The 14,998-nt window shown below is 37.9% G+C and overlaps 1 protein-coding gene across 1 annotated transcript in view; it reads right to left on the bottom strand.

Moving 5' to 3' along the window:
• Window positions 1–14,998, bottom strand: part of CTNNA3 (catenin alpha 3) — a 1,528,699-nt gene that overhangs the window by 540,175 nt on the left and 973,526 nt on the right. The gene's annotated exons all lie outside the window — the stretch shown is intronic.

The following is a 14,998-nucleotide window of genomic DNA, read 5'->3' as shown; positions in this document are numbered from 1 at the left end:
AAATTTAATATAGTCTATAACTGAATGAGAGAGGTTTTAAATGAATTATTTTCTTGTCTTCTCTTATTAAGGGAATCAAAACAACAGTTTTGTCCTATTTTGCTGACAGTGGTTTCTGCAGTGTGATTGCTACTCAAGTGGGAGAGAATAGCACATCATCCATATCATTTTAAGAACTTGAGTTGGCTCCTAGAAATGTTTATAATTTCCCTTGCAAAAGAGAGCAACCTCAGTACGTTGGAAAATTACTGGTCAGTCAACAAGTGCTTATTGAATCCCAGGTATGTGTTCAGAATCCCAGCCCAGTTCACAGAGTGGGCTATAAAACATAATGGCAGTTTTTTCCCCTATTGAGGGAGAAGGGATATTGGAGAATAATATCAATGCCCATGGAAGGAAGAGTAATTAAGTGCTTTAATTAATAAATGTGGTCCTCCAGTGCAATTACAAATCAGAAGGGGGAGAGATCATTTTGAATAAGAGCAGCCTGAAGGCAAATGAAAAGAGAATAAAACCCCAGAATCTTTAAAGATAGAAAAGGCTTTCCTTGATCTCATTCAATGATGGGATGTTGTCTGTTTCTTGAGGCTGTCCATTCGACTGTTGGGCTGTTCTGGCTGACTCCAGAAAAGTTTCTTTACATTGAGCTGAAATCTACCCCTTTTTAACTTCCATCTATTTGCCTATTTTCATGTCTCAGCTGCTCCAGTCCTTCCATGTGGCAGAATTTCAATGCAAGTAATAATATTACCACTCACTATTCTCTGTTCTGTCAACTATGATAAAGGTGCCATTCTAGTAGTCATCATTTTATTATACTCTATAACTTATCAAAATCCTCTTTAAATAGATTAACCAAAAATGACACAATACTACAAATGAGTATTGGCTGATGAGAATACACAGGAAACATAACTTTCCTTCATCTTCTGGATGCTATACTTCGATAATTACAAAAGTAAGAGTGTATTAGCTTTATTAGCACCTATATCACCCTATCAGCTCATACTGAGCTTTAGGGAATTTCCTTTGACCTCTCCCATCAACTTCAGTAAGGCAAGTTATGTAAGAACTTATATATATATATGAAGGATGAATTTAATTTGGATATAGATTTTATAGTTATTGCTGTTAAATGTCCCTTGTTGACTTTTGACTCATTCTTCTAGCTTGACAAGATATGGTGACTCATGACCTGATCATCCATAACATCAGCTTTTTCAACCAGATTTATGTTAACAACAGACTTGATAAAGACATTTCTGGATTTTCAAGAGACCCATGCAATAGTACCTCTTTACAGAGTTGCTGGGAGAATACAAATGAGATAATGTAGGGAAAATGCTTATCACAGTATTTAGAAAATAGATGTTCAATAAATGTTAGATCTTTTCTTTTCTTCAAAATAAATATTTGAAAAGGACATAAAGACGTACAGAGCCTCCAAGATAAAATTGATCTCTTTATTGAAATCCTTTGTGTTAACCTACTACAATTTTCTCTAATTACACCAACACTCAGCTTTAAGTTTTCTGTCTTGGACACAAAGATATAATTATAGATCTTGTCAAATACATGTTGGTAAAATATATCATTGAGTTGGAGTGTGTAGGAAAGGCAGAATGTATATAGAGGATAAAGCGGGATGGAAGGAAATCAGTGCTGGTCAGGTGTCCACACAGTTATGAACAAAAGCCTAGACATAGGAATAAAGTAGGTTGATTCAAAAGATTAAGGGATGGATATATGTTGGTGTGAGGTGGAAAACACCTGGTAATAAGTGCTTGGTTTTCAAGCACAAAAGGAAATTGAAATTGATGCAGGAAGCAAGAGCAGCCATCAGATGACCTCATGTCCAAGGTGGGAGGAGTGAAGAGGGAAACATCAAAGAGTCTGCACCGGGTAACAATGTTAGCCAGATAAATGAGAGGAGACTGTCATGGCGACAAGCTCTGGTAATAGTGGGGGCCAGAAGAATGAAGACTAAAATAATGGTAATGATGTTGGAGTGAAAATTTACTCCAAATTCAGATAAAGATGAAAACAAATTGAAAGAGAATTCTGAAGATCATACAATTAGAAATGCATAAAAAGGAATGGGAGAACATTTGAGAAGTATGACAGAATAAAACAAATTTAGTCTTGATAATTCTCAAAGTGTGGACCCAGGGTCAGTAGCATCAACATCACCTGAGAACTTGTTAGAAAAGCAAATTCTCAGGCTCCACCCCAGATCTACTGAATTTACCAGGAGCAATTTGTTGGTAAAGGTTTAACAATAAGCTGTTCAGAAAAAAAAAGTGGGGGGGGGAATGTGTGGGGGGAAGCCCTGATTTGTAGCATTTGGGGATTTCTGATTTCCCTGATATGTATACTCTTACTATGGTCAATTTCAAGGCACAAGGGACATGGAGTTGGTGAGAGATACACATAATCAGGTCTCCAGACCCTGTACTAGACATCACAACACTATTGAGGTGAAGCTATAGCATGTATCAGGATCACTCACATACTTGTTAAAACACAGCATGGACACATCACTGGGGTTTCTAATTTATATGGTCTAGGGTGGGCCTAAATCTCGCATTTCTAATGAGTTTCGAGGTGACACTAATACTGTTGGTCTCAGGACCACACTTTGAGAATCACCACTCTAAGGGTCCTTTGGGTCACCTTATTCAGAAATTGAACTGGCATACAGAATGAGTCTTAATTAATAAAGCCCCATCAAATCAAGTTTTGTCTACTATATCTGTTTGTAACCAAAATCCAAAGAGTAGTTTTTCAGGTCTCACCTTCCCTGAGTCTCAAGCAATAAGTGACATAAGTTAAACACCTCCTTCTAGTGTTTCTAGTTTTCTAAACTAATTCTCTAGTTTTCCACTATTCCACCTTCTTATGGCTTTCTTCTTGCTCTCTGGTTATTTTTTCTCAGTTGCTTTTCGTGGGTTTCTCCTCTGCTGTTAGCTGACGTTGGAGTGCCCCATAATTATAACCCTCCTTCCTTCCTCTTCTGAAGACTAAATTCTCCTTTGGTGTTATATCATCCCATCCAATGGTTTTAAATATAATCTATATGTTGACAATTTTCAATTTTCCTGCCTAAACCTCTTCCCTAAACTTCACACTGGATCTCTCTCCTCCACCTGACATTTACACGTGATTATCTCATTCCTAGTATATTGCCTAAATAGAACTCATTTTTCACATCCCCAAATGGCATCTCCTCAAATCTTTTGCAGTTCAGTAAATGACACCACTGTTCACTCTGATGTTTAGATCCCAAACCTCAGAGTCAATGCCTAATCATGCTCTTTTCTCACCTACCACATTCAATAAACCCTATCACCACCATTTCCAAAATATTTTCTCAGTGTTACAGGTTTCACTATCTCCATAATTACCACCACAGGTTGAGCCATTATCATTCTTTCCTAGACAACTGGATAGCCTCCTAACCAACTCACCACCTTTCTTTCACTCTTGTAACTCTATCATCCATTTGCCAGACATCAGCCACTATACTGATTAAGTTCCTCCAGTAGAACTGCAGTTACCTCCTTCACATGGTCTGACAAGGTCCAATCCCTGCCTTTTCCTTTTCCTTCCTACTCAACCCTTCGTCTCTTCACTCAAACAGGTTGAATTCATTCCCATTTGGGGGCTTTTACACAAATTTCTTCTGCCTGAAAAGCCCTTTCTTCAAAACTCCACAGGGTATGTTTTTTCTTGCTGTAAAACTATCAACTCAAATGTCACCTCTGCATCCAGGCATTTTTTGCCCATAGTCCCCTTCTATCTCAGCTTACCTGATTTCCCTCATACTGCAGCATGCAGCACAGTGGGTAACAGTATGGGTTCAAAGATCAAGCTGTTCGGATTTGAATCCTAGCTCCCAGCTCCTTTCCCCTCTGACTTGACAAGTTACATGAATGTTTTGGACTCCAGTTTCCTCATTTATAAGAATGTGCAAACAACAGTACCTGCCACTTAGGTTTACTGTGAGGATTAAATGAGTTCCATATATAAAAAAAGTATTTAGAACTGCTCTGGCACATACAAAGCTATGTGTTAGCTATTATTATCCAAAATTATCTTGTCTATGGCCTTGTTTCCATACTTATTATTGCTAGCTCTCGTATGGAGTATAAGCTCCAATAGAACAGGCACTTTGACTGTTGTATTTACTATAGTATCCTCAGTGCCTAGAAAAGTACCAGGTATGAAGCAGGTCCTCAATAAACATTTGTAGAATAAGTCAATGGATCTTCTGTGTTAAGTGACATGACTCCCAAAAGACAATACCCATTGACCTACATGCAAAGCCTAAGTTAAAAATCCCATATCTTCCAAAGAGATCTTTCTAGAAACTATTTGTTATGAAAACTCTGTCTTGAGAAGTACTACCCACGACTGCAACAAATGACCTCATTTTATTCATACTTGTGTTCTGAAGAGATTTCAAATCTTTGTCTTTGCATTTTGTGATTTATAGGAAACATCTGGCAAAAAGCAAAACCATAATTATTATTTATCGGCCACTGACAGTGTACTAAGCACAAAGAAGCAAGGGTTCCAACAGGAAGGTCACCTCTTTATTCACTTATCAGTAAAGCTTCGCTAATAGGTACTTGCCTCCCAGGTCACAGACGTAAGTATTTGCTTGAGAGAACCACCATGAATTCTTCTTGGAATGCTGACAGGGAGTTTTGCACTCGAGCTGTGACGGATCCTTACACTTCTGACTCATTTCCCCTAAGCTGCCTCACACTATAGTCTGCTTTCCTATCTGATGGCCCCTACTCTCAGATTGGTACCAGACCTATCTGAAGGTCAAAGTCTCTTTCCTTAAAATGGTTTATCTCACTACTGTATTATCCATGAAATATCTCTAACTACACAACAGTATTTCTTGGAAAATGAAATAATACCTTTAGCCAATTACAGGATTGTTGAGAAGGAAAAACAAACAAACAAATTGTACTCTAAATAGCAATCAAATATTGTACTAGAATAAGGATCTAAAAACTGGCTACAGGGGCTTTTCTGTTCTTGTCTTCCCTTTTTTGGGAGGGTGGGGAAGGGGTGGGAGGAGTGACCTCAAAGGTCTTGGGAAATAAATTCGAAGGGCTTAAGGCAGGTAAACATTTCCAGTTTGCCATAGTTTCTTCCAGACTTACTTACACCCTGCCTGTTCTTATATTAAAGTAACTTCTCTGGCCTTCACCCTCCACCGACATCATTTAAATATCTTCAACATCACCACCAAAAATATTCAACAGCACTTATATGTGAGGGATAGTAAGTGTACACTTCTTGGGTCACTATTTCATCTAGGAATGGAGCTAAAGTGGGAAATATTTATTTCTTATTCAATCATTCACTTGTAATTAATAACTTTCCAGATTAGAAAAATTATTTGAAATGGCTCAAAATAACAGGCATACAGAGTCATTGTTGATGTAGAAATATATAATACTAAAAAGTAGAAAGAAGAAGCAAATTCAACAAATACCAAGACTAATATAGTTACTGAAATTGAACCTTAAGTTTAGTATGAACTCGTCTATAATCATTACCTCAAAACAAATACATGAAGCTACATAATTTCATTAACTGATAAAAGAGACAATGTTCAAAAGAGTGTGATGTTTTAGAGTAAATTCTTTTTTTTGTTTGTTTTTGTTTTTGTTTCTTGCGGTATGTGGGCCCCTCACTGCCGTGGCAGAGCACAGGCTCCGGACGCGCAGGCTCAGCGCCCATGGCTCACGGGCCCAGCCGCTCTGCAGCATGCAGGATCCTCCCGGACCGGGGCACGAACCCGCGTCCCCCGCATCGGCAGGCGGACTCCCAACCACTGTGCCACAAGGGAAGCCCTAGAGTAAATTCTTAAAAAATTTAGTATATTGCCTGAATCCTAAACAGAGGATTTAAATATAAAAGAATACTTTTCAAGAAAATGAGAATACACAGCTTGAAACAATTCAATCTTTTAAAGTCAAATTGTTCTTTCTAGCATTATCCATGTATGGGCTCAAAGGGACCAAATATTGCTTTATTATCTTAAATATATACTTTTATACCCAGCTACCTGCCCACAGATGCTTTTTTAATCAAAAGTTTTGACTATTAAATATTTGAAAATACTATAGCAAAAAGACATGATTAACACATTGATCTATTGTTTTTTGCCCATCCTGTTAAGTAAAGAGATGTTAATTAAGTGATTTTAGAGGACAAGAATTATATTCTAAATTCTTCCCCCAGTGTGCTGTGTAATTTTAGAGAGCTCATTTAACCTCTCTGGGATTGAACCTTACTCAGTGTGATAGCTTAAAGAAATTACAAAGCCTGTTTAAATAATAAAGTGATACATAAATATCAAATAGTACTGCTACCCTTTGTGAAGAAGCCAAGGTTAGAATTCTGAAAGCAAGCCCTAAATACATGAGGGTCAAAAGGCATTACAGACTCTATGTTGAAAGTAAAGATTTCCGGGAAATTTTCTTTATCACCTGTTTTACAGAAAGGAGAAATAGAAAAAAAGTATATGTTCTTTGGAGAATTACACAAATATAAATAGATAAAAAACTCTGTTGAAATAATTCCCCTAAAACCAAGAAGAATGTTAGTATCCAAATCCTGAAGAAATTCTTCTTCCTTATACATAAAATTAGTCCAATGATTCTATGTCACAAGACTGTCACAAAAGTATGAAAACTCTGGGAATGCAACTGCCACATCCCAGTTGCATGACAGATGGCCATCTCTTCCTCAATGTACTTTGTTACCAAGTGTTACATATTCAGAAGGTGTATATATGTTCAAAAGCAGATGGTACGATTATTTTGTGAGATTTTTAACCCACGTTGTTTTCATTCGATGAAGAATGGAATTTTATTACGATATAAGTACAGGGACTGTTATTTCTCAAAGCGTAGGTCAAAACACAGATTAAATCTACTTTTAAAAATATAAACTATTCAATGTGTTATTGATACCTTGCTACTTCTTAGAAACACCATTTTGACTCATATAAATTCCCCAACCTAGTTCATTCTGTCTTACGGAGCAATGACCTTATAGCTTCTGGACCTCGACACAGTTCTATTTCACTCCCCTTGATCTGGTATCTGCGCATTGCCTTTTATATGGAGCACATGTGATAACGGTATGTCTATTCAAATTGTTTCCCATTCCCCTAGTCCTGTTCTCCCTGGGTGACCCAAAATGGCAGAGTACTTTATTTTATGGAACACTGTCAGCAAAGGCAGCTTTAGAACAGAAACTATAACGTTAAAAAAAAAAAAATGATTGTTGGTCTACATATATTCTTTTCACATTTATTCTTAAGTCTATTCCTGGGAAACTGACTTTCCCAGGTCATTTCCCTACTCAGTGTATATTCCAAGAGACTGAGAGTCATCTGATAGTTCCAAGCTTCTGATTCAGTGTGGATGTGCAAGTGGAACACCCTATTCTTGAAAAAGAATGCAGAAAATCCCTCTAAATCTAAATCGGGATGTAGGAGTCAGTGGCATTGTCAATAACAACACATAAAATGAGAGCTCAGAGCCTTTCAGTTATAGGTCTATAATTTGGAATCTTGGTCTTATTTACCGCTTATCAAAACTCTGCAATAGGTCCTATTCATATTTAACTCCATGAGGCTGTGCTCACTGAATTAAAACATAATTTAGAGAACACAGTTCGAATTACTTAAAGACCTACTGTACTGTATAGACACTGGAGATGAAAAGCAATATTGAAAACTTAACTGGAAGTAAAAAGTATGGTAAGACTCTAGAGTAAGGTCTGCAGAGTGGGGATTCCCGGTGTTTTTCTTTTCCACAGTTAGGTTTACTTTTCAATGCCTAAGGGAAAAAAAATTTAGAATTCTATCGTCCAGCCCCACTCTCTCCTCCTTTCCCACAAGGACAGCAGAACCTCTCTTGTTAAGATCACTGCTGACTTCCTAACTTCCAGCCCCACCAGAGACTCGTCAGTACACATCCCACCGGAGCTCTCTGGGGCACATGGCAGCGCTGTCCACTGTGCTGACACGCTCAACTTGCCAGGCTTCCACCAAGCCACCTGTTCTGAATCTCCTCTTACTTCGATAACTGTTCTTTCTCAGATTCTTCTTCTTCTCTCTTAGGTGTCTTTTCTTAAGGTTCTGCCTTTGATCCTTTTATTTTCTCTTGCTCTTTAGCAATCTGGTCCTACATCTATGGTTATAACCATTGCCTCTATATGAATGGCTACCATATCTAGCTGTGATATCTCAAGTTCTTGTATGTGTTTGCTATAATCTCAACCTTATCTTGAGAATACCTTAAATATATTTAAAGTATTACTTGGATGTTGAGGTAGCACTTTAAATACATTAATTCCTGCCCTAAAGTGACTCCTCCTTCCTCATCACATCTCCAATTTCTCCTAATAGAACCACTATCCTGCCAGGTATAAGCCAAAACCATCCAAAATTTAGCCTCTTTGCCTCCATCATCACCATCATCTAATTTGTTTTCAATTTCTGGCCAATTTATATCATCCATTTATAATTTATCCCATCTATAATTTTTATTCTCATGTCTCTGATTCAATTTCTGACTTCTTTGTATTATACTCAATAATCTCTTAACTGGTCCTGCCTATCCCTTTTTCCATTCAGTTAACACATAGTTTCCAGATTAATACCCAGGAAGCAAAGCTGTGATGATGTCAGTCTCCTACTCAAAACCAGTAATGAATCGCCGTCCTTTACTAAATTCCAAATGTAAATTCTTTCACTTGGTAGTAAGGGCTATAACCTTTGTTTCAATTGTGGATCCAATCTCTCCCTTTTCCACAGCCTATGCCCTCCAACTTGCTCTCAAATGAGGCAATATCGCCTAGAAAGCACTTGGAAACGTGTGGAGGCATTTTTGGTTATCACAAAGATTGTGCTGGGGGAGATGGTGATTGTGTACCTAGTGCCCTAGATTCTGGGTTTTCTGGCATGTAGAACCCCATCTGGCATTTGATGTTGTTGTTCCATACAACAAAGAACTGTCCCACCCCAAATGCCAGGAGCTCCTATTAGGAAACAGTGTGGCTTAGAAAGATTACTTACTTTTTGCAATTTCTGTTACATACTTTTCTGTCTCCTCTGCTTAGAATGCCCTTTTTACATTTTCCCAAATGTCCAAATCTTGCTTGTCCTTTAAGGCCTACAGAAAATGTCACTTTTCTGAGAGTCCTCCCAGAATCCCCTGACATGTATCTCTAGCTTCCATGGCATTTCATGTATTCTTCCATAACACCACTTTGTTTCTGTCAATACCTGGATAATACATTTTCCCTTCTCATTGGAAATGTAATGTAGTAAAGCTCCGTCTTACTTTTTCCTCTGTAACTAGATGCTGGCACAGATCCTTTATGCTAACATGCTTAACATTATAGCATATACCGTGAGTGTAAATGAGGGCTCTAGCATAGACTCTCTGGTTTGTGAATAATCCTGAAATTACTGCCTCAGCCTTCATTTGGAATCACAATTAGTTCTGGCTACTTACTTTTAAGCCATTATCTAACTGATCCCACGTCCCCACTAAAATTTAATGGCTGTGACTTCTCTTCTACAACTTCCATTTCTTCTTCTAGGACACATAACCTCATAATTTCTTAGATAAAGCCCCTCCTAATTGAACCCAGACCTCACTCCTGAGAACTGTTTTAGTGGGTACCCCATGAATCTTTATTGCCTGCTCCTTGCTTGCTCTAGTTTCACGGATGCTCCTAATAGGTGTTCACCAAATATTTGTCAAATTAAAGAGATCCTTGGGTTGAGTGGAAGGGAGTGGCCAGCTGTGTAATCAGGACAGGATTCAGAACAATGATACTACAATAATACAGAGCTTAATTTCCAGGCTTGGAAAGCAACTGTGTTCATAGCTTTCTCAGGCACTGTCTCTCCATATAAATATCACAGCGTGGCAGAGACGAGACTGATCCTAGGCTTCCAGTCTGAAATCATCCTAGACAGTCCTGAGGATCAACAAGCCAATCATAATCAGCTTTAAAAAAAAATGATCACCTCATTTTAGACTTTTTATGTCTTGCATGACTCTTGATTTCCAAAATCTTAGAATTTTTTTTTTTCCCATTCTCTGAAGAGAAAAGAAATAGATTAGGTATAATTGTAAAAGGCCTGTCACAACTCTCATAGGTACACTCTGGGATTGTTAAAGAATATGATTATTCTAAAGTGATTATTTGAGTCCTACACTGTTTAGCTGCAAACAAAACATCCATCATTATCATCTACGAAGATGAAAAGAAAACATATCTGCTTCCCCAGAGTATAATACTTAGAAAATTAAGTACTTTTAATTCATAGATATGACAGCTCCTTGATCACAAAAACAACAAAAAACTCATACAAATCAGGACACACTTTTCCATTTGAAAGTGATAGCCCAATGCCCTTACTGAAGCATGAACTAAATACAGTAACACATCATAATGTAATCAGAACAAGCTGTTATTATAACAAAACAATCCTGTCCATGCAGAGACAGATAATGCTAGTCACTTTACATGACATGTACTTCAAGTGAAGTGTTATACTGGGACCTTTTATCACTTTGGTTAGAAATGGTTAGAAACTGCAAGTTTCTATACTTAGAGAACAAAGAAGGATGAGGAAGAGTGCCGGCTTTGAGCATCATGCCCCTGCCAATGTCTGCCGTGCAAAATAAGTTCATGCAGATATAATCATTCACTCCATGAAAATGTACTGAGTGGGCTTCCCTGGTGGCGCAGTGGTTGACAGTCCGCCTGCCGATGCAGGGGACGTGGGTTCGTGCCCCGGTCCGGGAAGATCCCACATGCCACGGAGCGGCTGGGCCCGTGAGCCATGGCCGCTGAGCCTGCGCGTCCGGAGCCTGTGCTCCGCAACGGGAGAGGCCACAACAGTGAGAGGCCCGCGTCCCGCAAAAAAAAAAAAAAATTGTACTGAGTACCTACTATGGGTCAGGCATTATTCTCAGGGTATGTCAGGGAACCAAAAATACCTACCTTCATGGGAATTTTATTTTTCCACGTTTAAATATAAATTCAGGTGATCTTCAGGGCACACCCTCCCCCAGGTACTTTGTTCTTTTTATACTTCACAGACTTCTATGTCTGGGCAGCCTCGACTTTCCTCCCTACTTTTCAACATACCTAATATACAACCCTTTTAGAAAGTAATTATAGATTTCCAATAAACAATTTATGAAAACATATCCCCAAGCATATGACTGAAAATAAACTAGATGCCTCTACATCTCTCAGGTCATTGGATACCATTTGATGAAAGGGATAAACAGAAGAAGATGAAACGAAGCTGAACGAGATATTGATGCAAATGTGACAGAGATTTGAAAACTTGACTTGATTTTGGAAAGTCTAAGCACCTGTGAGAGTCTGCCCACTTGAGTGTAAGTGTATTCACCATAAGGGAAAATATCCAAAGTTTTCCCATGCTTTTTACTAATTAAAGAATCTTATTTAAGACCATCTAATACCTCTACCACCCAATCAAGAAATTCTCTTTCCAACATCTTTGACAAGGCATAGCCCATTTGACTTCTGTTTAAAAATCACTTCCAGTGATGAGGTAATAAGTAACCCTGGCTTAAACAACTCATTCCTCTTCTACCGAGCCCTTAAATTGCAGGGCCTGAACCCACATGGTATTCTAGACGTGGACATTTCTGTGCCAAGTACAGTGGGAAGTTTCCCATATTCTACAAGCTAAGCCCCATAATCACTTTAAAGCCGTAAGATGGTCCCCATGTCATGCTACTGACTTATAAAGCTGTGTCAGCTATACAAATGTCACCTGTTTTTGATGAATATCAAAGTAGAAAATACATTAATTTTGAGTAAAAAGTTGAATAGATTTTACTTAAAAAAAAATTTAACTCTATTGACCTAATTTCACTATAGAGCATGAAAATGCTTTCACGGACCAGTGTTTGGAATTCACTGAACTAGATAACAAATGCCCCTCTCAACTCCTGCGTTTCCAGGCACTTTTCATAAGCAATGTTTTGCCTATCCTCTTGTGCAACAGATTTTATTTAACCTAAGGCTCTGACTTTACATTTTAAATTTTAGCTTATGAGTTTTCAAAGATTAGTCCAGATAATCAACATATTTTAGACCCTTGAATTCTTTCTCCTATTTCTGCCATATGCAAACATAAAATGTTTACTTTCAAAATAACCTTCCAAGTTACTTGTTAAAATGGAACAAGGATTAGGCCCTCTAGATAGTGATGGTTTTATCCTTCTGCCAGGTTGAGTTCTAATAGCTATAGTACTCCAGTAATGCTATCATCCAGATCACATTTCTCTCCTTTAAATAAAAGACACATCCATTAGAGGATCTCAGGATTTGGGCATTAAAAGGCTTGTAGGCCAACTTCTTACCCTCTACACAATAGCTTGGTCTAAAGATCACCCTCCTTACCTTTAAATGTCTGTAGCATTGAGAAACTCCAAATCCCTCCCTCTCAACAAAGTCCAATTTCCTCCAGGAGAGCTCCTTTAGAAAATTCATTCTATACTGAGATAAAATTTGTATCTTTCTAGCTCTTGCTCATAGGTTGTAGTTCTGCCCCTTAGGGACCTTCAGAGCAAGTGTTTCACATCATAGCCCTTTGAAGATTTGATGATAGTGATGTTTCTCCACGTCTTACCTTTTCCTGGCTAAAAATTCCCTGTTGCTTTTAGTTTTTTATATGGCATAGTTTCAAGTCATGTCACTACTTCAGATATTCTCTGCTAAATATGCTGCAAGTGACAATCTTTTAAAAGTGTGACACCTGTAACTGGGCAAAGTATTACAGTTGTAGCCCTCTAGACACGGTAAGAACAGGATGATGCAGTTCACTGAAACCTAGGTGAATTCAATGGCATTTAACAAACGGGAATTAAGTGCAGTCTCATTAGCTCCTTCTGCCCTGTGTTTTCTCAAGCTGACTCACTCCAGAATTAATCTAGAATTTTTTAAGTTGGTTAGGTTTTGTTTTGAAATTAAGAAAATACCTATTTCTGGTTAAACTAAGAGTCCTTAAAGAAACAGAATGAGATCTGAAAGTATTCCTTCTGTTTCGCTTCTTGGAAGTAAACACTATAAAAATTTTCATGAGAACCTTTTTGAAAAATTTTCCTATGAGTACAGAAACATATGGCTCAATCGTCTCCTTTTTTCCACATAAGTGGGATAATATACATACTCATGTGAAATATACCTTTTTCAATTATCTTGGGTATCTTCTATACCAAAACACATATTGAGCTGACTTACTAGTTTCAACAACTTTTTACATTCTCTGCTCCCCGATATTTAGGTTGGTTCTAGCTTTTGCCATTACAGATAAAGCTGCATAAAAACCGTGCTCATAGCAAACTGGTGGTGCCAGAGGGGACGTGGTGGGGGGACAGGCAAAATAGGTGAAGGGGATTAAGAGGTACAAATGTCCAGCTGTAAAAATAAATAAGTCACAGGGACGTGATGTACAGCATAGGGAATACAGTCAATAATACTGTAATAACTCTGTACGGTGAGAGATGGTAACTAGACTTGCGGTAATAAATTCATAATGTACAGACATATCGAATCAACATGATGTATACCTAAAACTAATATAATACTCTATGTCAATGTTAATTCAATTAAAAAAAGATTTTAGAAAACTTGCTCATAGACTTTTGTGCACGTGCACACATATATCTGTACTATAAATTGCTGGAAGTGGAATTAGTGGACCTATGCACATATTTTATTTTAAGAGATATTGTCAAAATGGACCTTACATGCACATGTGCATACATACATGTGTACATGCATACATACACAGGCAACTGGGGTTCACTCTAGACCCACTAATTCCGTATTTCGAGACATACCATATAAAAAATATTCAGCTTGAAAAAATAATTTTGAAGTACAAAGGAGGTTGAGAATGTTTTAGAACTTACTCTTTGATGAAAAAATGTTAAATCATACTAGTCTTTTCTGACAGCTACAGCACACTGTTGATTCACACCAAGATTACTATCAACTAAAACTTCTAAGCCTTTTGGAGAGTAAATTTTTCCTAAGCTATATTTACTCCATTCTCTACTTTTAAATTTGTTTTATAGTGCTTAATATCCATGGTTTAATATTTATACCTATTATCTTTCATCTAGATACTGATATTTAGTCCATATTTTGAATATTCAAATTCTTTGAGACTGGACTCTTTCAGCGAATATAGTTCCTTTATCCTCTTTTTTTTTGTTTTGTTTTGTTTTTGTTTTTTTTTGCGGTACACGGGCCTCTCACTGCTGTGGCCTCCCCCGTTGCGGAGCACAGGCTCCGGACGCGCAGGCTCAGCGGCCATGGCTCACGGGCCCAGCCGCTCCGCGGCATGTGGGATACTCCCGGACCGGGGCACGAACCCGTGTTCCCTGCATCGGCAGGCGGACGCTCAACCACTGCGCCACCAGGGAAGCCCTATACTCTTATTTTTAACTGAAAAATTTAAGAACGTAATTCTATAATTTTACCCAAATCACTAGTAAAACACTGAAATGAGCTAGGCCAAGAGCAGACTGCAGCCCAGCAGTAGAGGTCTCACCCTTGGTTAGCAACTATACATTAATCAATCATTTTAAGGATTTTGTTTTTCATCAGTTACAACTCAAACTAATTCTAAGGTAATTTTTTTTTACATTGTCAAAAAAAAAAATGACATGCCTTGTTAGGAAAAGTATCATAAAAGATGTTGCAAAAAATCTTGTTGCCCTCTATCAATATAGAATGATTTAACATTCTAGAAACCCTATCATTCACTTATATATTGGACAAATAGTTATTGAGCATACGATATATGCTGCATTTCTGCTAGGCATGGGAGACATAAGTAGTGAACAAGGAACTATAAATCATTGCCTTCATGAACTTTATGTTTGAGTGT

Source organism: Neophocaena asiaeorientalis, unplaced genomic scaffold (genome assembly GCF_003031525.2).
Source record: "Neophocaena asiaeorientalis asiaeorientalis breed wild unplaced genomic scaffold, Neophocaena_asiaeorientalis_V1.1 scaffold31, whole genome shotgun sequence".
NCBI lineage: Eukaryota > Metazoa > Chordata > Mammalia > Artiodactyla > Phocoenidae > Neophocaena > Neophocaena asiaeorientalis.
This window is presented reverse-complemented; position numbering and strand designations above follow the sequence as displayed.